The 24,870-nt window shown below is 31.3% G+C and overlaps 1 long non-coding RNA gene across 1 annotated transcript in view; it reads right to left on the reverse strand.

The window, feature by feature from the left end:
• Positions 1–9,918: 9,918 nt before the first annotated feature.
• Positions 9,919–24,870, reverse strand: part of LOC119830183 — a 34,270-nt gene continuing 19,318 nt past the window's right edge. The window contains exons 2-3 of the long non-coding RNA XR_005287833.1: positions 14,302–14,340; positions 9,919–9,946 (exon numbers count right to left, since the gene is read on the reverse strand). This is a non-coding gene — a long non-coding RNA (uncharacterized LOC119830183). The remainder of the gene's footprint in view (positions 9,947–14,301; positions 14,341–24,870) is intronic.

Genomic DNA, 24,870 nt, shown 5'->3' on the forward strand with positions numbered 1-24,870 from the left:
TTGGGAAAATGTAGCATAATTAACCTGAGTTCCCTTCTCTCGGATTACCTCTACATCTTGCAAGTTACACCTCCAGAAGTTAGCTACTTGGTATTCATGCGCTCCTGGTACGATCACTTTTACCACTAAGCTTCGACAAAACTAAACGTCCGCCCACACAGTGCTGGTATCACGGTTCAAACGCATTAATACCCTGTCTCCTTATCACATATCAATAGTCGCTGATAACACGGTTTCAGCTTTCATTATTCCGTGTTATTTCTGGCGTTTACGATTTCAAGCCGCGAAATCAGTAGCCGTGAGTGAATGCGGAAAATTTTCCGATTAAAGTTTGGTTAATATTTTTCACTAGAAAACATAGCTGTATATGTGTAACGTTAATGACCTTAATTTTCAAAACATGTATAATTTATATAAAAAATAATGAGGTTGAAAAATTAAGAAAAAGCTCAATAAAATCCTAATTACCCTTTGTTTTATTTACTTGCCTTTCCTAATTATGCTCATTTTATGCATTTCTGTTGACTTCATTAATTATAAATTTCATATTTTTCAAAAGCTCCACCGTGGTGTTATTTTCAACCAGCTATAAACATAAACCGTTAATGGATTTTATACCTATCATCATAACCATTAACAAATAAGGTTTTAATGTAAGTATATTTCCAATGCATTGTATTTAATACTTTTATATTTCAATCTACGACAATATCTGAAATACTACGCAATTTAATTCCCTTAAGCTTTTACATTTTAGTTTTATTTAAACCTTTCGTAACAACTATGGTTAAACCTAAAAACGGGCTTTCTAAATGTATTCAAGTAAAACCTCGAGAGAAATTACTTTATAAAAGGAATGGCAAAAACCAACTATGTTATGTTTCAGTTGTCTATGTAGTGTATAATTTTGTATGCATTATCAGTTATATAGTCACAATAACATAAAATTTTCTTACTGTTATATTATACTCTAGTAACCTCAGTTTACTCCATCAACTCCACGCCTGTACATGATTTTACTCATTATTTTTCACTATTATTTTATATAGCTGGTTTTCGTTTATCCATAAATAAAAATTTATATAGATAAGTAAAGTACAAGAACAACACATACAGAAATGCACTAATTGATATAATCATTATTCATATAAATAACACCTTTCACAATGAACTAATGTTTTTTTTTTCTACTTGAGAAAAGTTTAAAAGTTAATATGCATACTCAGTGATTATACTACGAGCGTTCAACGCCATATATCATCCCACATGTGGCAAAGACCGAGGTTCTGCGTGTCATCTCCCTTCATAAGATTAATGATTAGGTCGTTGAACTGCTTATATTTCCTCACTTAGTGGGTAATGGGTTTTGAATACAGTCTTTGAACTATTCTCATTTTTATTATGACGGTAATTGACGTTGAAAATAAGGTAAATTTCGAATCAAATGTGGATACCATGACTCAGATTTTTCGTTCACTAACGTAGGGTAGTCTATTCATGCTATTAACGACAAATGAGGATGACTACTGCATGTATTAAATAGAAATAATATATTACAACGATGTTTTTTTAGCAGTTATCAAAATACTGTAGATATACCAACAGAATAAGCATGTTATTTGTTTTCTTCATAACGAATATCGATTCTTTCTATAATAAGCCTCAAGAATAGTAATTCTTTGAATTGGGTCGATTACCTGGGATCGCTTTTTATTTTTCATACTGGCCGTGATTAACACCACAGTTATAGTCATACGATAGTCTATGAAACATAAATGTTCTATTTTCAAATCACTATGACTACATAATCTGTATTCAAAAACAGACGCACAAATAAAGCACAGTCAACAGAGAGCGGTTTAGTGGTGTATGAACAAACATCATTATTTACTACGTTAGGCCTCCGCCCTAACGCTGTTCTTCCCTTTTTGAATACATTTGAAATATTCGTACTGTTGAGTACGCTTAGTTTTCTAGATACATTGTATCAATTTCAATAACGATTCTTTAAACATTTTGAAAGCAAAATGTTTAAAGAATCGTTATTGAAATATTTTATTCAGTTAGGTCATCTTATTAATGACTACTTTACAGAGACTTTAACATCAATATTTATATTTACCAATTTTAGAGACACATTATAAACTGAATACTTATTTATTATTAGTTTTCCGCCTGCACGCACATGGTTGAGGGAAATTTCCATGGAAATGGAAAGGAAGAACAAAAAAAAATGACATATAACTCTCTAGCCTCCTTTCTATCTCGAGATACAAAGATTATAATCTCCAAAGAGTCGCATCGATACTACGTCAAAGAAAGACAAATAAATAAACAACCAAAACCTGAAAAATGTGATATTATTATTAATAGTGAATCCCTTTTAGAACAATGTTCATAAAATGAAAGAAAAAAAGCGCAAATGGTGTTAAGTTTAATCACTAGGTATACAAATATTTTCTAAGACATCGTGGAATGTATTGTGAAAAACTGGGAATTTTTATTAAGATCAACTTTAGGACAGCCTTATCCTTGCTGATTAATAAGTAGTACTTGTGAAATCAAGTGAATTGAAATACAAATATTCTAGAACGCGGGGCATCTGGAGATAAGTAAAAAGCGTATTAGCATTTATGACATAAACTATTGACCGTTTGGCAGATATACAGTTGTGTAATGTACAATGCAATATAACGTTCTAATTTTGAATAATAGTTATGATTGGGTTACCATAGACAAATACAGAATGTGATAATACTGTCCGCGTTCGTAATTTTAATATCAATTAACTAATAAATCGACTAACTAATAATATTAAGGGAAACTTATAGCCCATAAATAACTATTTTATTGTTGACAAACCTGTCATTTTCACTGGATACGCTTCCATACAGCGAATAGCGTCACCATTTTGATGTTAATTGTATACCAACCTTTATATAATGATTGTGTGAAGAAAATTGTACTTTACACTTAGAGTGTAAGGTTGAAATTCGTTTGCTGGTTTTATATAAGCTACGACCACATCGTTCGCGCTAACTGACCGGAAACTCATTTAAAGGGTACATCTCTACGTATAAAACTGTTTACACTTTACTGTGAATTTTATTTTAGTCCTGATTCATTTAGCGTTCATAAAGCTTTAACGTAATTCATTTATCCTAAAGGAGATTTTACCTTCATTATGTGTTTTTATATAAAGAGGAAGGATTTTTGTAGTTTGTTACGATTTAACTCAACCACTATAAAACTATTTCCGTTTCTACCGAGTATAATAAATTTTTATTATATGTAAGGAGACATAGCATTAGAAACAATTCTTCTATTAAAATATAATTCGGTATGTTTTATTCCCATGTTGAAATAACTTATAAGTGGGTATAATATACACTAAGTTTTTCCCTTAATCAGTTTCCCTCAATCAAATAGGTGTGAAATAATAAATAACATCACAATACGTTTTTATCGGTTACAATGAAAATAAAAAAGCTTTACAGCAACAAAATAATATTAAGAAAATTATTTATGAAAACATTTCATCCTATTTAATATTATAAATGCGAAAGTTTGTAAGTATGGATGTATGGATGTTTGTTACTCTTTCACGTAAAAACTACTGAACCAATTGCAATGAAATTTGGTACGTAGACAGCTGGATAACTGGAATAACATATAGGCAACTTTTTATTCCGATATTCCTACGGAATACGGACTTACGCGGGTGAAACCGCGGGGCACAGCTAGTTGAATATAATTTAAAATCTACAAATAATATTGAATGGAGACGCGTTCTCCATATCTCACTCATTTATAAACGTTGCGTTGTAACATTAGAACTGCTACCAGCGCGTAACAAAATGTGTTTTATTACGAGACATTTAAGAGGTTAATTACCGACGTAATTACAAACAAATGCAAACAGCCGCTGAAGAAAATTCTGTGTTTAAGCGAAATACATAAATCTGCAGACGACGTGCCCTTTACGACAATCTATTTAATAAATAATAGTTTAAAAAAACTAAAAAACACGCTTTAACAAAAATCATATTTTGCAAATTGAAAACTGGAATAATTTTATCAAATTAGTGTATTGTCATCGGTCCTCAATAAATCTACAAAGTTTGAACGAAATCTGGCCGTTTAAAGTGGGTCAAAATCGCGCCCAAAGAAGTCGGTTACAAACAAACATACAAACAAACATACAAACAAACATACAAACAAACATACAAACAAACATACAAACAAACATACAGGTGAAGCTAATAAAAAGCGTGTAAAAAGTAATTGTTTTAAAGCGAAAAGTTAACATATGCTTGTCAAATGTTTATTTTTTGAAACAAAACTCCTTATTTATTAAATAGTTAAACATGACAACGCCATTATATTAAGATATTCTTATAAGCTATATAAGCTAATATTAGCAATTACATTTTTGTAAGATAAAAAACTAAAAACCGCGTCCAAAGAGAACTTACTTAAGTTTAATTGTTAAAAATAAGGTATTAAAAGTAATTTATCATGAAGCACTGAATTGATCGTTAAATCGTAGTTTTACATCTGAGAAGTAATATCCAACGAAATAAATACAAGAAGAATAGATCTAATACAAAAAATAATTACAACAGAATCCAACCAAAACAGTGTCCAACGCCGCTAATCCAAAAGGAGCTCGTAGCACCCTCGTAGCGGTACCGTAGGCTTTTAATCCAGCGTAGTCTTGACTCGAGGGCGTTCAAAAACCGCCTCTTTCGCACTTGTACCTTACCGAAAGCTCAGGAATTGGGTCAGTCTTGTCACGAGCAATTGTGTACGGATTATGTAAACCCATTTTATTACCACTACATACGTTCACTTGCTAATATTAAACGCGGAAATACGGACGCATTTCTCTTCGCTACGATAATGTAAATAATAAAATGTCGGAATAAAAACTCCATACAACGTTTTGTGTAGTCGATAAAAAGTTTGTGGTGCGATAAAAGTTGTTTGTATGATCACGGCTTCAATATTGCCGATTTTTTGCCTTGCGTAAAATAATGGAAGACAGCCGAGATAAATATAGATTAGTTTTATAAACCCGAGAGTTTATCTGTGCCATGTAATGTTTATTGCGATGTTACGAATCTATTTGCCTGAAATATGCATTCCTTTTCATATACATGAATAGCTTCACTCCTTTACTTAAATAAACTTAAGTAAAGGAGAGAAGCGTGACATGACATTGTGTCATTAAGAAGATTGTATTGTCATTGGCGATCGGCCACGGCTTGGCTCGTGTACATATATTTATCACTCAGGGATCGCGTATATTTACAACGGCGAAATAATTTGTAAAATCGGTCCAGCAATTCCTGGATTAACGCGTTCAAACAAGCAAATATAACAAATATAATAAACTCATGTTATGTTATTAGCATAGATAGGTCAAATTATAAATCTTGTCCATTATCTTATTTTTGGTGAAGGTCAGTCATATAACCAATATGACGCAGCATGATTCATTCTGTAAAAATATGTATGAGATTGATCTTACTATAGTTGTAAGATTTTAACACTCACAGTGTCCGCGGTACACTCTTCCCCAATCACTGAAGGCACCTCCACCATCGTGCTCAAACAATTTCGGCCTGAAAACAAACAATAACTATGTGTCATTTTATGGTCATCAACTTTGATTTGCATTAAATTATTTAATGTTATAGCTCATTATTATTCACTCAATCTTACTTATGTTTCACAGTGAACGAAATATTAGTTAATTCATTTAACGCATTGCAATTGCAGTGTAGCCCTATCTGCTCTCTAAAAGACAGACTATTTTTAACACAAAACTCTATAGCTAAAGTACCCACTACACTCTGCACGCACCAAAGTCTACAAGTGGAGAAGTTACATGCTAACCATGGTAGGATAATAAATTGAACAATAAGGTCATAGCAAAAAGCAGTTATGATTTAAGTCGTCTATGAATTTATGTAATGTAAATTATATACACATGAATGGATACCATTCAAATCAATAAGCAATTACGATTCAAATCTCATTAACACTGTCAGGAAATTAAAACATCTGAAAGCACTTAATATCAAACAAATGCCATTTACCAGGTCAAACACCAAAATGAACACGAAACCCTGTCAGTCCTTCCTGCTTTGCCGTTTATGCCATGTCTTTGTGATACTTCCTGACACAGCTAAAATGGCATGTCAATAGTTCAAACGGTATAAAAGACAATATTGATTTAACTTTGTTTTGTATACAACGGAAATCGAGGTCACGTTTCCTCCGTGGGACTTGGGCAGATACACTTTGCTTTACGATTAATAGTGTAAAAATCTATTTCAAAGATAAACAAGCACCGAAACCTTATCTTATACATTAGGTACTCCGACTTCCGAACAAACCCAATCGAAAGCAAAGAGATCGACACCTAACCGGTTTATGTTTGTATTATATCAATCATAGGGATAAAATAATGGATCTAGAAATGTAATACCAGCTTTAACCTTTAAAGGTTAACCCTTCATGTATCATAATCATTTCAAACATTGTGTTGAATACGTTTGTTCAGCTCTATCAACAATGCTACTTGTGGAATAAGGAGGTGAAATCAAACAGTTTGAACTAGATTGGCTGATTCTTTGACCTTTGGCGAGTTTATTGGGAAGTTATATACACATTAAAACACCGGGATCCCTTCTATGTATGCTGGTTATAGCAATGGGATTGTATTTCAAAGTTTTCCGAAATATAACTGTGATACTTCTTAAACATACCACACAATTTTTAGATGGAATGTTTATCTAATAAATCAATACACAGTAGGGGATTTACTAACAAGCTGAGTAAGCCTATGTCGGCATGTTGGGGAAGGCCTAGATTTAGAACACAATTATATATCTTACAGATATAAAAACTCGAGTAGGTTCTTTGCTTTTTTTATTCGCCCAAACGTTCTTTTGTCATTTAAACTATGACAAAATTTGTCCCTAAATTCAACTCGTCAAAAGAACGTTCACTATGTGAGTTATAACTCGCATTCGCACATATTCCCGTGTATACATCCCCCAGCAAGTTATTATATATATTATTAACAAGCAAGTTACAATATATTTGTTTATAACCAAACCAAACACGTCATCGAATTGCCAACTATATACATATTCACTTCGAAATGAAATATTCGAAGCAAACCTACAATAATCGTGGAACACTCACCAAGCTTTCCCCTTTTCTTTATCCGTGATCAGAGACTATTAATACCGCATTGTCCTGCGTCACACAGTTATTTTTACTTGAAAAATGATGTTTACGCGTCACTGCTGATGTAATGAAATTGAAAGTAAACAGTCTTTGTATGCGACTTCGAGTTACATAATCTTTATGTAGATGTACTTTACAGGGCCGCAGTTATGGGCAAATAAGGATCATGTTACACGCACATTTAAATCTACAAAAACAGACTAATTTAACGAAAACATAAATACGTAATGCACTTAAATTAAATAGCGAGATAAAGGACACGTAAGAAACAAGAAGTAACGTTACGTAATGTAAGTATTTTATATCAGTATACACGAACATTTGTTCAGTTTACAAGTAAACTATTAAAACAAAACACAATCGATTAATGATATAGCTATATAGTGTGAGATAAGATTGTATAAATGCTAAAGTAACCATTTCTTTTTGTCCTTTCATTTTTTCGACGACGACCACTAGACAGACGAAATAATATTTATATTATTCATTTCATTTTACAAGGATATAATTATTCAATTAGTGAATTCTCACTGGAGTATTTAATTTATTTGACTATATTAACAAAAGCTCTTATGTATTATTTATTAGAATTAAAGTGAAAAATAGTCAAATCCCTGTAAATGTTATAAATGCGAAAGTCCCTGTGAATGTTATAAATGAACTCATTCGTCCGTTTGTCTGTCTGTCTCTTCTTTATGAACCGAAATGAACCGATTTCGAAGAATATTCGCTACCGAGACAGTTTGAAACCCGAGAAAGGACATAGGATAGCTTTTATCGTGGAAATCCCACAGGAACGAGAACTATGCGGGTAAAACCCCGGACTGTCTATTTATCCTTTCACTACGCGAGCAAAGCCGGGGAAGTTTATATAGTATTAAAAAAAGATACCGGAGCTGTTAATAAACTTAATCCACACTCGGCAAAATAAATCCCTGTGAAAGATTCTTGAGCGTTCAAACACAAAGCAGTTCTAGGTACAATAAATTACTTTTCATTCTAGTCTTAGTCCAGATTTATAGCCTAATAACTTTTACGATATAAAATCGGGTCAAAGATACCCTGTAGGTACTGCATGGGATAAATTATAACCTACAATATTTAATCTAACTTTTCTTTATTAAGAAAATGAGTTTTCGAAAGTTTTGCTACGTTCTGTAAACTTCATACAAGTAAATTATGATGTTATTATGTCTTTGGGCACAATAAAGAAAAGATAACTTTACGTGGTTCATTAATTGATAAAATGTTTATATTATAGTTTATTTATTATCGGTAACATCCCCTAAAAAGCGCACTATATTGTTCCTCTATAATCTGTATTATGAGAATAATATACCAAATTAATTTAAATTTATCATGAATATGTAGAAGAGATACAAATTGTTGCCATTTCAAAGCTCGATTTTCTGATAAAAGAACATTTTTTCTTAAGCAACAATACCCTAAATTTAATCAAAAATGTATATAATGCGATTGTGTATATTTTTGATCATTTTGCCAATGATAATAGAAATCTTGGCGTTATTTCAATACATCGAAGAATTTCAATAAAACGATACATCATCGCGAACTCATAATACGCGGCTTGTTTATGTTGTTATAAAATTAGGTGAAGATCAATGTTTTATGGCTATATTTTAACGACTTAAACGACGTTTGTTTTTGTACGGATACTATTTATGCGATATAGAAAATTGTTACTATTAATAATCAATTCGAATGTTGTAGTTTTCCCCAATTGTTACTGATGTTTTGAAAATCGGATCGATACTATGTTTACACTTTCAATATTGTCAAAGATATGATTAGTAACTGCATATAAATAATATATTAAATTAAATAATTTACTTTACTTCGTCGATTTCAGGTGAACGAAAAATAAATTAGATAGACGAGAAATATAAAAAGAATTCCAATGAAAATTCCTTAACATGTTCAACAAACTATGCATAAAACATCTGAACTATGGCAATTGAGCTGACAAGTCGCAACTATAAAACACAGAAACTAGCTTATATCATTTGCAGGCTGCGAAAGTTATAATATACTATGAATATGCTAACGACGGCAGATGCTGAGTACATAGCGAAAAATTGTTTGATCGTGTTCGTTCACTGGGGATTAACATCGACTATAAGTTGGGTTTTTCTCGTGTTTTTGTGTTATTTCTTTAATCTCTTCGATCGTTATTTCACTTATTAAATGATTTTGTATTCACTTGATGAACTATGAACACTTAAACTACTTATGAAAATTTATGAGGAGTGTTTTTGAACAGCACTAAAGTTTTATGAATCTCAAATCATTTTGGCAGAGATTTCATTCAGATTCAAGTCATAGAACAAAATCTTAAATCAAATCTTCTCAAAAAAATGTTTCACATTTAAATCACACTGATATTATACATATGAAAGTCTGTTTGTTTGGATATTTGTCCGTCAATCACGCTGAAACTGCTGAACGGATTTTAATGACATTTGGTATACAGACAGGGCATGAGTTGACTTGGATGATAGGATAGATATGACGTGATAGATTTTATCACGATTAAATCCTCCCTTAGAATAAAACGGGAATCTTGATATCCGTGCGGAGCTGGGACGAGCGTACAATAGGTACATATATACTTTTTATAACCCACCTTCCTTATTTGCTGGCATAGTAGCAATCTTTGTGTTGGCTGCAACAAAAAAAAAAATACTTAATAAAGTTAAAGAAATTGTTCTAATATTATTGTATTTAAAAATTTATCGTTTTAAGAATATTTTAAATGTAAGCAACTTTTTATTAAAATGATTTAAAAAAAGTTTATATTACTATTGGTCCGCACCGGGTTTACAAGCGGTACGTTTAGCTTCTCCATAAAAAGTTTCCTTATAACGTGAAAAAAAAGTCGAGCTGTTCTGGACTTTTACGCTTACCAACATTGGCAACATTTGGCGATTTATCTATATAGATTTTTGACTTCGAATGTGAACTAAACAATATTGTATGTGGTAGTAGGGTAGGTATATAAGTAGGTAGGTATATAGGGTAGGTAAATATATTCTTCAGTAAAGTTTAGGCTCTTTCTTTTAGGCTCTTTACCCTGTCTTCAATGTCCCAAGTTCATTTGGACGTGAAACTTCAACCTTTACATAGTAATTATAATGAAATATATCAACCAATCAAAACTCTTTTACTAGTGGATGTTAATGAAAATGTACAAAGAAATGGACTTGTTCAATAGTGATTTATATCTCTAGATGAAAAGGTTATTTAAAGTGAGATTATAACTATCAAATTTTTGGGACAACAATTTGAAAGAAAGTAAGAAAAATAGAATGATATGTTTACTTGACTCCACATAATTACAATTTAACGAAACAATAAAATTAAATCAACAATAATTAATGATAATAATTGGTAATTTGCTTAATTTCATGATGAGCGTCGTGAACTTACACGAAAAATACGTAATATTCAGATATTTGGCGATTAATTTTTTATTTATCTATTATAGACAATGACATATTTTCATGCAGAATCAATAAACCAATTTCACTGTTTTATTTACTCGTAGCTAGCTTTAATTACAGACAAATACACCGTTGAAAATTGTACATTTACAAGCGCTCCAGCCTCCAAAACATAATTCTGTTACAAAAAATCTAATTTCGCGCTCTAAATGGCGGAGTGTTTCCATTTAAGCAGCAATAAATAATCCTTTTATGACAAAACACTGAAAATTGTTCCACAACAGTGATTTCTGGGAGTCCTTAAACGGAGTTCGGGTCTCTTTGATCTTGCTTCCCGATCCGTTTAGATAAATACAACTATATCAGAAATTTACCACATTGCTGAAACTTTCTTAAACAACGCTTAAACTAGTCATTTCTTCTTTCTTTAAACCAAATAACTAAAAAGGGCAAAATGGTGATTTAGATCCATATTTTATTACAGGCATAGAAACAGAACAGTTGTTACATGGTACATAGCTTATGCTTAAGATACACGAAAGTGTGCTCCATCGCTCTTGAGCGATTTCTACCAATCAAGCAAAATGTGTGATTAAGAGACATAATGAGTAAGAATTAAAGAGACTTTAATTAATTATAAATAGTACAATCCGAGATAGAGCCATCCAGTTAATCCTGGATAAGAGACTTTGACAAGCAAGTATATAATCTGTTCTATGTTATCTGTTAGTCTGTGATTTGGATGGATCTAAACATAAGCCCAAAGATTTACTCCAATCAGAGATGTGCGAGAGAAGAGAATCGGTACCAAATATTTTTAAAGATGTCATTATTAACTATAAAATTACAAAATTTTTGACATAACTTTCAAATCTATAACTTAACTCTTTTTATGCTTTGATAAATTACTAAAGAATACATTTTTATATTAGAATCGCTTCAATATAATATCTATGCCCACTGTTCAGGTATTATTAAATGCCTAATTGATTACAAAAATTGTGTACCTTGTGTATTAACATCGTCAATTTCAACGTGTTTGTCTTATGGGTGTATTAGTAACCCTAATAAGGATTCAGGTCTATACGAGTTGGAACTTTGAAGGATATTTCTCCTACTAAATATGTATTATACTGTGTCGATTAATATTGATATTCTCATATCTACGTTGAAGATATTGATTGTTATTTGTGCCGATACTAAACTATTTGTTACCACAGCCTAATAATAATCCATATCCTTGCTATTTTTACTGGGATTATTAACTATCACCAGGTTAATATTACTTTGAATAGTCTTCTTCTGGACATTGAATACATAATCTCTCCTAATAAGTCTCCGCATTGTTGATCTATATAAAAAGTATAAAATAATATCTACAAAATATAAAGCATTATCTAGAACCATGCGAAATTTTTAACCTACGCTTAATTATGTTGGACCTACCCAAACCTGAGTTCATTTCAATTTACATCTAATATATAAAATTCTTGTGCCACAGTTTTCGTTGCTATATTCCTCCGAAACGGCTTGACGATTTTGATGAATTTTTTTGTGCTTATCCGGTATCTATGAGAATCGGCCAATCTATTTTTCATACCTCTAAATAATAAGAGTAAGGCAGAACAACGTTTGCCGGGTGCAGCTAGTGATACATAAAATAAACTTCCTTGAAGATAGCGTATAACATAGAAGCGTATAGTCGAATTTTTAAGCTCATTTTTATTGATCCGAAACAAAAGTACGTATTAATAATAAAGTTTTTCGTAATGGAAAATATCATCAAGTGAATTAACGGAATAATTAATACAAATGATGTTCGCAACGACTGGCTCGGCGGGTAGTCTGCTTTCAATGATTAACCCGACGGGACGCCATTAGACAACCTAATAGTTTTATATACCGATATTGTCCACGTTTCATTTTTAATGTGAAGGACTATGGTTAAATAACTGAAAAAATCTATGTTTGACTAGACAAAAAACCCTCCTTCTTTATTTGAATACATAGATTATAATATACTATTATTAGTTAGAACTAATTTATAGTTGAATTCGTCTTAAATTATAATTTTTATATTTTGTGTGCATTCTTTGTGCTCAACACAAATAAATGTATGTCATGAAATTATCGAAATTCTACGTGTGACACATTAAATAAAAGTAGAATGGTGTTCGACATTAAATTTTCTCTCGCATAACAACTTTCATCTGCGTTTCAAAATTAATTTCACATCTAAATGCAATTATATAAACAATATGCATTATACCTTTTCGCTCTAAGCGTTTTGAACATCCTTAAATACGTAAGTTATTTATATTTAGACGCTTTTCAAGTTATTCGGTATGGCTATTTCAGCTTGACTTCAGATTGAGCTGAGACACCAGAGTTTGAATGGCTGTAGTAAATTACTATAAGCCTTACCATATTCCACGGCATAGGACAATCGAAGTGAGTATTTATGGACAATATCTACGAGTCTAGGAGGCATAATAACGACAACTGATAGTTACATAAACATAGCTGACTGATTTATATGAATATATATTTATATATAGCCTACGTCACTCAGTGAAATTACAGCTTTATAATGGTGAAAGAATTTATGAAACCGGTCCAGTGCTTTTTGTGAGGAATCGTTACAAACATACAAAAATACAAAAGCTTCCTCTGTATAATATTATTGCAGATATACATGTTTGAGTCTTTTCAGACTCAAACATGTACATCAACAGTAGTTTGGAAGCTAGAGAGTTATATAAGTTTCTCTTACCGCGATAATATACCTCTTTACCATGGAAATTTATAACTACGCAGCCGAAGCAATCGAAAAGATAGTATACATACAGATAACATATTTATTTCATCACGTATCGAATTATATGATATTTCTTAATGGTTTTATAATATTTTATTGTTCTAAAAACAAATTATAATGTTGTAAATATACATAACGAAACAAATCCCAGTCATTTATTGTTGACAATTAATGTGACGACTAATTGCTTTATGTCTTTAGCTAACAGAGATACAGCTGAAAGCAAAGCGGCCTAAGATTACTAAACGATATACATTATTTAAGGTAATTAATTGACTTTTATTCCTAACGATCCGACATGAGACTAAAATACGATTTAAAATATTTATTACAAAGTCCTATTAAGACATAATATACGAGGTTATTTTATGAAATGGAGAGAATAAAGGTCTGAGACGATATTATTATACATAGATTTATATAGACAACACAACTGCTCAGAATTTATGCTTCAGTGAAAATCCACCAGACCACTTTAGATCTAAAATTACCTTTATCTGCTAAATAGTTATCAAATCTAAATAATATTAAATTTATTATCTATATTAATATATATCATCTCATAAAAAATAAATTCATTTAGAACACAATATTTAAAATTTTGAAAATCTGAATTTGACGCCCATACAATGAAACAAATTTAAACAGCTCCTTACTGACAAATTTGAAAATCTATCCACTCTATTCACGAAGGCTCTTTAACGATATCGCATCAGATTATCGTGTCGGATATTATAAAAACATTTTGTATTAACTCACCTTACGTTAATAAACCCTCTTCACGCGAATCCATTGCGTCTGAAACAATATAGCGATACAGGCATTAATTGAACATCGTTCGCATTTAATTAAAACATAATTGTGTAATAAACGTGAAATATATTAATTGTATTAATTTTGTTCAATTCACGATATTAAATTTTGAGATTCGGTGAAACATCTCGTTAATAAATACTTTTTGATCTCAAATTTCAATAAAAGCATAAAATTATACGAGGTTTCTCCAGTATTACGAGTACATAGTGTTTACATTTATTATAGATTTTTTCATGTGAGATTATGGTATAAGTGGTATTATTGCGAAAAATACATAATTACACGTATGTTTGTTTAGATGTTTGTTCATCAATCACGTTGAAACTACTGTATGGATTTTTATGAAATTCGATATACACACAGGGTATGAGCTGACTTGGATGATAGGATACTTTTTATCCCGATTTAATGCTTCTTTGGGATAAAACAGGAACCTTGATGTCCGGGCGGAGCCGGAAAGAGCGTCTACTAATTGAAAAATACGTAAATGATTTAATGTAATGTCTGTAGTTTAAATACAATATGTATTTGTTGACTGTGTTCCATATATTAAATAAATAAATAAATTTGTGATATCTATACTACCTATACTAATAATATTAAGTTGAAAAGTATGTTTGTTTGTTTATGCACGTGCACGTGTTATGTCACCGTAACTGTCGGCCATACTTCGATTTGTAACCGTTGTTTTGTACTTTATACAAGTTTTTATCGCTTTAATCGAAGTAAAAATAAATTCAACAACAAAAATCATCCGAAATCCGTTCAGCCGTTCTTTAGCTAATGATGTAATTTACACATCAAGCTTTTATATAATTGTAAAATACTATCATTTTCAACCCTCTCCCAAAAAGGGTGGAGAATCTCGATGCAACCTTCCAAGAGGTTCTTTTATTTTTTTTTTTTAGTGCGACGGCGATTTTCTTATATATAAAAAATAATCACTTAACAAGCAGTTAAAACGTGTCCTTCTATCTCGTTTATTTGCTTCCTTGTGTTGTCCCTTATTCCCTAAAGATTGATTCCGAAAACCCGAAACCGCAAGATTCTTACAAAGTTTCGCATTTACAATATTCAGTTATTCATGCACACACGAATGATTATTATGGTGCGGAGACTCTCTTCCGTATTTCGTATTACATATTTTATTTGAATGTAAAACGGTTTCCCTTTTATAATAAAAATATTTATATATAAGGAAACTTAAAATGATCACTGCTCCCCGATAGACGATACATATATTATTTGAAAACAGAAATAAATAAATTGTAACCTTAATTCATACAAAATACCCAGACAGTGAATAAAATATAATAGTTTAAAAAAACTATAAAACACGCTTTAACAAAAATCATATTTTGCAAATTGAAAACTGGAATAATTTTATCAAATTAGTGTATTGTCATCGGTCCTCAATAAATCTACAAAATCGCGCCCAAAGAAGTCAGTTACAAACAAACAAACATACAAACAAACAAACATACAAACAAACAAACATACAGGTGAAGCTAATAAAAAGCGTGTAAAAAACGCAATATTGCAATCACATTACTAACGTCTGTAATAATATTGTGTAATTGACATATAATATCCTCTTTCATAGCTAACCACGTCATCAACCATTGCACCACATAATCCCAATTAATATTACAAATGCGAAAGTTATTGAGTCTGACTGTCTGTCTCTTTTCACGCCTTAACCACTGAACTGATTTGTTATAGAGATAGTTTGATACCGGAGAAAGCTATTTGGGATCTTGTATATCACTGCTTTTTATTTTATATTGTTACGCTAACACAATTTCGTACTAGGAAGCACTTGCACAGGTATAAAAATTCCATTATGTTTAACTTATCTATCATTTGAAATATTTTATACACAATATTTGTATATTGTTTGAAAATATGAGTAAAAAATTGTTAAATAGTGGCTTTATGAACAAGTCATTCACTATGCACTAGAAAGAGTATTAACTTGATGACTAATTCATATTTAGAGACCTTAACAACTAGGTTTGAACAATTCGCTTTCGGTTACCTAAAATACGTTCTTAAAATGATTAAAACAAGCAAATGAATCACAAGTGAGTTGATAATTTTTACATCAAGCAACAATAATGTAAATTACAAAATAAACATCTCATTTATTTTATATCTGAAGCGGGATCCTTAATTTATTTAGGCGCTATGTTTAATTGTAGGCACCGTGGAATAATAAATGTAATTACTTTGAAAGAGGCAGGCGGGTATTCATAAAAATTAACTTATCAGTATTGAAAACAGTATCTTCAATTATTCAATGAGACATAAACAATTTATAAATAATCTTTATAAAAAGTATGGACTTATGCCTTGTTTTCTGGTGGGTTTATGAAAACTAGCGTTATACCAAACATACACGCCTAACAAATACTGTGTGGTCCCCCTTTTTGCCCCCCTTTTACATTGTTTTTTTTAATGTTATAGTCTCTAAGTCTGCTTTTTGTTTTTTTTTTTCATTAATGTGGTGTAATAGATATATTTTATTCTTATTCTATTCTTAACTCTTATAAAGATTCATTGGGCAATCCAGTTTTTAATATTCTATTTTTGTAAGAAGATTCTTGAGATGTAAAATATAAAAAATGGTTATATCATACAATTTTGGATTTATTATCACAAAGTTTTAACAGTAAGAAATCTCTCTCGTAGCAACCAGGATCGTAGCACAAAATGGAGTTCTACGAATTTCGCTCCTACGGCGTAGCTTTCATGTTTTGTAACTTTTGAGATAAGCATGGAATTGTAATAGTGAAGTATTTTAAACGTAATTGAGATTTTTAGTTTGACCAGCTATCGTTTTTCGTCCGATACTGGGGTATCTTTTAATATTTTCTTACATCTTTAAATTTTTTAACTATTTTATCTCGTACGTTTAGTACGAGTAGTTGGATGGAAAAAATCTCATCATTATCTTTATAATTCAAATAACCTTTTATTTCGTGGAACCTATAGTGTGTATACCGTGCAAACCCTGTTTTTCTTTTGAAGTGTAAGCTGCGAATACATACGAGTATATTCATAAATCAAATATAATATATATGGCATTACAAGCATGGTTCTCTCATTCGAAAATTTCGTGATAAACAAAAGAAAGAAGGGACATTAATTAAAAGCGAGTACCTGTACGGTGTTAAAGAGGCTACGTGACAAAGAACCTGATATGCATCATCAGGCTAAACAATACCCTTTGTCAAAGGTGTTGATTAAATTTTTATTTTATTATTTTATAGGAATGTTATTAGTTTTTCTATAATAAGTATAGAAGGGTGCAGTAAAAATCAATCAAAAAGCTAAGTAAAGGATCGGTTACATTTAACTTCTGGTCTAGAGAAGTTTCTTCCAATTATGCATATCCACTCCGACTCAAATCGGAAAGAAAAGAAAAAAATATTGTGAGGAATCTTGCCTCAGGAGGAAGAGGAGCCAATCTCGTTCGATTCTCGAGGATATGTGACATCTGCTATCCCGCACGTGGCTAACGAATCGTGCTTTAATCTACAGCCCTTTATGAGGTACGTTTCCTCCAAACAAAAATGAATGAAAATGTACTGGATAATTGATCAAGAATAGATAGAACAGAACTATCTAGTACACATACAACATAGTGGATCTTAGTGTGGGGTTCAATATTGAACCTGTATGTGTGTGTGCGATTCACACACGATAGAAGTGAAACTTCAGTAAATCGAAAAAAGAATGAGATGAATATATATAAAATATAAAACAGTATGTATATTTCTGTCTCATTCTTTGACGGCTTCATTCTACACATTTTTGTATTTGTGTCTCTTACCTGTCGTTTTTCCGTTGCATCAGGTTTGAAATCAAAACGATTCTAAAGAAGTTTCACTTCAAAAAAACATGTTTTCCCAATACAAATCAATATCAAACCTCACTCAATAAACACTTACCAGCCCGCCCTTAAATCTTATTCAATAACACACGAACTAACACCAAGTGATGCAATAAATACCCAGCAATTATAAACTTTAACCGCCATGAGTCAAGGTGATAAGCCCTACCTGCAATCATAGACGCCTTTGATAACAACACAATCGATACCGTTACCTTAATTACTACGCGTTAGAGCCATACAATGTTACACTTGATAACTTTACGAATCGGTTAACTGTAATGATTGTAAACGCCAATTTAACCGACATTAAACATCGATAATACTCAATTCTATTTGAGAATTTCTTGAAGCTTGTCCTAGATCATTTTGGGATGGTATATATACCAAAGTAACATAGGATAAAAAAAAATAATTTATTTTACAATATTATAAATTTACGATTTTTATTCATATATTATTTACCATTGCTGACCGCAGAAACGCTTATTTTACAGCTAAGTAAAACGTAAACTTCATTTGATTTTTAGTCTTATTATTATGTTAAAATACCTAATTAACAAATTTTACAAGAATTCTGACGTCCCCGGAGGTGCAGAAATTAATCCCATGACGGATCATGTTTCTTTGGCGTTAATTTAACAAAACTTTAGAAACCTCATTAATTATGCACAACATTCATTAAAATGTTTTGTTTAGGAACTGGAACTCATTTATTTTCTTTTTTTTTTTTTGTATGTCAGAGCGCGTATCCGAGCTAGTGGGTCGCCTGATGGTAAACGACCACCTGCCTAATCATTTGCATTGTTAGGTTAGAAGGGACTACAATAATCAATTGTAAAAGGTAAGGTTGTAGGAAAATAAATCCAGCACATAAAGTTCTAATTATCATACCTTTATTGTGCATACCTAATAACTACGATAGTAATTAAACGTTTTAATAACAGTAGATGATAAATTAAATTTAAATTTCACTACAGCTTTTTCCAACTAAAACAACAAGAATAGATTAAAACGGCATTAAACCTTGACTTGTCAAAAACCGGTTGAGGGTTTGACGTTTAACTAAATTACCAATGGAAAATGCATCTTGCTTTCAAAATTTAATAGCTGTTATATTTTAATTATTTTAACACTTATTATACTTTAATAATAGAAAGAAGAAAAAAAAGAAAATATAAACAATAGTTAAAGATAATAATGTATAACGGGGCGGCCTTATCACTTTAGAGTGATTTCTTCCAAGCAACCCCTAGAAATAAACCATACACCAATATTGTCTGTGATATAGTCAAGTGGTGCAAGTGTTTTAAATAAATAAATCAAAATATTTTTAAGAAAACCTGTGAGTATTCAGTCTGTGGAAACTCTCCAAAGCTAAATGTGTTTTTATTGACATTAGACTTCCGCCGTTTATTCAAAGGAAGTTCCCATGGGAAGAAGGTGTTTCAGTTCAGTTTCCACCAGACACAAAAACCATATTATCGAAAACGCGTTGTGACATAAAAGAAAGACAAACAAACAAAAAAACTACTCTTTCCAATTTGTAATATTACTGATGACGCCGTACTATGAAGCAATAGGCTCTGAAAACCTGTCAAAACTTTATCTGTTTTAAATATCCAAGAGCTAGTTTAATAAATGCTGCTTTATGCTTTAATAAATAGTGTATACTGAAATTATAGCAGGAAAACAGTGTATGTCTGTTTGTTACAATGCTAATCTTTAAATCGACTAAAAACTGTCCAAATTTGAAATGATTTAAAAGAAATCGGATGTATAATAAACTAATTTAGAAGGTTACACTTTCCAATATTCAGGAACACCGAATAAGTTTTCAATTTACCAATTAATACAAATTTCATTTAGATCTTTAAACATCCCACGTTGCAATCAAATAGAGTACGAATTAGAATAAATGTGAGCTCAAAAGGATCTCACACTATACAAAAGTAGACCATATTATACACTTCGATTTAACGTTTTTAGTCTGTTTGGAAAGATTTTGTGTATTTAAATGTTATACTATAAATACTCAAACTCAAATACAATTAAATCAATTTATTTACAATTTATTCAAATAGAAGTTAAGCAAATCGTCAAAACACAGTTACAACATTTCGGAACCAGCGGTTTGCAAAACAGTTTTTAAAGGGAAGATCCGGCAAGAAACCGTGTAGTTGCTCTTTTTGAAATCATGTGAATTTTAAATTCTAAATACGTGTAAGTAATACTATACTATATAAATATATAAGGACACTAGCTGCACCCGGCAGACGCTGTTCTGCCTTACTCTGATCATTTAGAGGTATGAAAAATAGATGTTAGCCGATTCTCAAACATACCAGATATGCACACAAAATTTCATAAGAATCGGTCAAGCCGTTTCGGAGGAGTATGGCAACGAAAACTGTGACACGAGAATTTTATATATTAGATAATAAATGGACAAACGATGGACACTACTAGGAAACATTTGATAACGCAGTCGGGATTTGTGTTTGTCTAAATAATTACTTTTTAATTGACTTCCCGATAAATAAAGGAACTAGGTACTCACAAAGCATTTTTTTCTTAATAAGGTTGAGTGAAATTTCATGGTATTTGATTTATCATTACTAGAAACAGTACTTACGGTATTTATGCTTTATTTCGCACTATGTATATTTCATAAACTTTATTTGGTTGTAAAGATGGATGGAAACGGTATTACGGATTCAACCCGCGATAAAAACATTTCTGCAATCTCAAACTATTTTTTGTACCAAACTTCATCCAATCCCGCTTAGGGGTACAGGAGTGAAAAGAGAAAGACAAATAGAAGTTACTATCACGTATATAATATTATTACTGGGCATACATAATGGAAATAAAACATGGAATAAACGAACTAAGTCTATCAACACAACAAAAAGTTAATAACTCTCCGAGCTTAAGCAAGCACAACACTAGGCTAAACTAAGTATGATGAATACATTCATAGCGGAACCTGATTCGTGCCGAGGCATGCCTATTGAAATGAATGACAACATATCGAAGATCCTAACGCAAACATATTGTTATGCCACTCGAAATAGTATGAAATATGACATTTCAGTATTGAGCCTAATTGACGTAGTAACTATTTATTAATCTGTGCTTATAGTGACATATTGTATTAATTACTTCCACGGGTTAAGCCGGGGCGGACCGCTAGCTCACAATCAAATTGATTGCTTTATAATAAGTAATCATTAGCTGTTAATATAAGCAATTAAAAATAATAATTTTGTGGAATTTATTAAATTCTTATTGCCTTTACATTTTTATTAATTTTTAGCAAATGTTGAATAATAAAAATATGTTATAATTTTCTTGTCATTATGAAATGCAGTCAGTTATAATCTAGGTATTGTACAGTGTACACTAACCCGATTCAAAGTTAGACAAAATTTTATTTTAACTAACATGTACTCGTATTTTTGGTAAATTAAAAAAAAATATAAGGCACTAATAGTATAAATGTGCAAGTTTGTTTGTTTGGGTGTTTGTTCAACAATCACGCTAAAACTACTGAACGGATTTTGATGAAAGTTTCTTTGGGATAAAGCAAGAATCTTGATATCCGGGCGGAGCCGGGACGAGCGTCTAGTATAATATAAAATAAACAATTATGTACTGAATAATTTCTTTTGCTTTGATTTTAACATAGATTAACGTTTTCTATATTAAATCAACTCTATTATCCTTCAGAAATTTATACATAAATACTCCGTAAATAAATGTGTTATAAATATTAAATATCCCATAAGCCTATGAACAAAAAAACTATATCTTCCTTATACCAGTCATAGTTAAGTATTAATTCCTTATAGTAACTGGTCTTAATTAAAAAAAAAAACAAGGGTGCCCGTTAATTGTCTTAAAATTAACTTCATTCGTTTTGAAATAATTCGAAGAAAAATAGCGTACTCTATAAAGTATAACAAATTACCAATAACCAATTATAAATTAGGCACGTGCGTTTAATCGTATTCAGCAAATTTATACATAACTTCAATAATAATAAAACAACTAACCTCAAAATTTAATTTCTCCTCCCATATTCATAATATGCACTGTTACTAGAAAAATATTCACTACACTGCCTAAAACTTATTCAAAATGAGCATAGACCACACGTAATCGTAGTTCGTAATCGTGCATTTCTTTCGCAAGATTATAAAGTGACGTTCCGCACAACCACTCGCCTCAACATGAGCTTAAGCACTGATCAAAATTCCATACAGCAATGTGTAGTATACAGGGAAAATTAGTCTGACTTCATTATTATCAGACCTTTTTCCTTCAATTAATGATTACGCCTATAAATGGTACGATTTTGTTATAACACAAGAGAATAAAGTTGTTAAGTTTGATAAATGAATACAATTAACGGAAAGGTTCGTCTTACGTATTTTGGAGAGTTCCCTTCGTGTATCGCCATTATACCTAATAGCTGTTTTCGTAAACACCGATTTTATGATATAAGTCTATATTATATACAAGAATGTATTTCTTACAGCTATACATGCGTGAGGAGAACTAACACTTATTATACTTCTATGTAAACTATAGCACTCGGGAAACACGGTGAAAAGGTTTTTGTAATCGGTCCAGTCCTTCCTGCGTTCAAACAAACTAACAAACAAATGAGCTCCAGCTTCATATTAGTAGTTTATTTTATTATACATTAACGAACGATGACTGACTGACTAATCAATCAGCACATAGCTCAAGTTGCTGTACCGATCGGGTTGAAATTTGGTACACAGATAGCTACTCCGTCATATTATACTACTCTTTTTAGTCACTATAGGCATCTGCTAAGATAGAATTTTGATACATTATACACACGAGGAAACAAAATATGGGAAAATTTGTACCATGAAAATTAATTTTATTCTCACGTGCGAAGCCACAGCAACGACGGGCAACAGGGAAAACATGTAGTATATCAATATAGAGATCGTCGAAATTCTTTATAGTATAGATGTGTAATGCATATTTCGATTTTTACAACATTTTTGTACGTATAACTCATGATATATCATCATACACACCTGATATTATGATTTATTAAATCATTCAAAACAAAAAAAAATTGTATTATTTAGACCCTCAGAAACGTTCATCCTTACTTTTAATGGTAAATTGTTTGTTTGTCCTTCTTTGATCGTAAGGGAGACTTTTTGGGATTGGATTTTGTGTCTGGAGATAGCTGGATATCTCTAGAGGATACCTGGATATCTCTAGAATCCTGGCTATAGTGTAACCACCTAGGCTTTTTTTTACCACAATACAACATCTTACTCCCATTTATAATGCGACATTATTATGCGCATTTAGCTCACTCCGAGATTTAACAGCCGCCAGTTAATTTTCTGTATCACGAAGCAACGGGCAATAGCTAATAAAATTGTATAGATACAGATTGAGATTGTAGCTCCAATAATGTCGGGTATCGGGACTAACTTTTTGTTTGTATATGTTTATTGTATGGTTGAGAAATAAACTTTATTTATTTATTATTTACTAGCTGCGCCTCGCGGCTTCACCCGCTTAAGTTCGTATCCCGTAGGAATATCGGGATAAAAAGTAGCCTTTATGTTATTCCAGTTGTCCAGCTGTATACGTACCGAATTTCATAATTTAATTGCAATCGGTTCAGTAGTCCTTACAAACTTTCGCATTTATAATATTAGTAGGATATTCACACCTACGCGACAAATTATACGTGATGTGCAAGTGTGTTTCTGTGTATGTATGTCTTTGTACGTATTCGGGTAAAACTTTTTAACTCTTTTCTTGAAATAACATTTAACAATTGGTAATAATAATAGATATCATACTAAAATGTACGTATTTGATTCCGTTAGGTTTCAATCGTACAATTTATTTGCCAAAGTTTCAATGAGCGTTTCGTATAAGTTTTGTTGTTTTTTATTGTAATGATTGAATGATTTTTAATGTTATTATTGCAAAGTTTTGTCTTTGCTACTTCTATATTTAATTACTTTTTTATTTAATATTTAATAAATTTACTTCACCTTTTAATCTATTTATTAATCACAATAAACTTTGGAATATAAGTTTGTCACAAATAAACTGTTGTATTGTCAAAAAATTTGTCCGTCATGTTTCCTCTACAAAGGCGAAAGTTTTAAAAGAAAAGTTGGGAAGTTAAACTTCGTTATTCAGATTTGCTGCGTTCAGCATCCGAACGGAAGAAAAGGTTTAGCGTTTATCATACCGTAAAGTTACAAACTGTTTCTTTATCTTTTCAACGACGGTGACACATTTGTCCATATTTCTTTTCGCATTCAATAAAGTTTTTTGGATTTAATGTTTCTAGTTACAATAAAAATGTAAGTAAAGTAGGTTTACGCTTCCATAGAGTCTAATATTTAAGGTCACTAGACTTTACTATCTAAAAATCAACCCGGTTAAGGTTAGCGGACGAACACACACGAGCAGACTTACGTTAACTGCTAACACGCGAGCAAAGAGCTAGTATTATATTTTACAAACTTTTAATCACGTTTCCCACTATGTCCTTCAATAAGTCCGTGAAATATATTGGTCGTTGAGATTTCATT

The sequence above is a fragment of the Zerene cesonia genome, chromosome 11 (genome assembly GCF_012273895.1).
Source record: "Zerene cesonia ecotype Mississippi chromosome 11, Zerene_cesonia_1.1, whole genome shotgun sequence".
Taxonomy (NCBI): Eukaryota; Metazoa; Arthropoda; class Insecta; order Lepidoptera; family Pieridae; genus Zerene; species Zerene cesonia.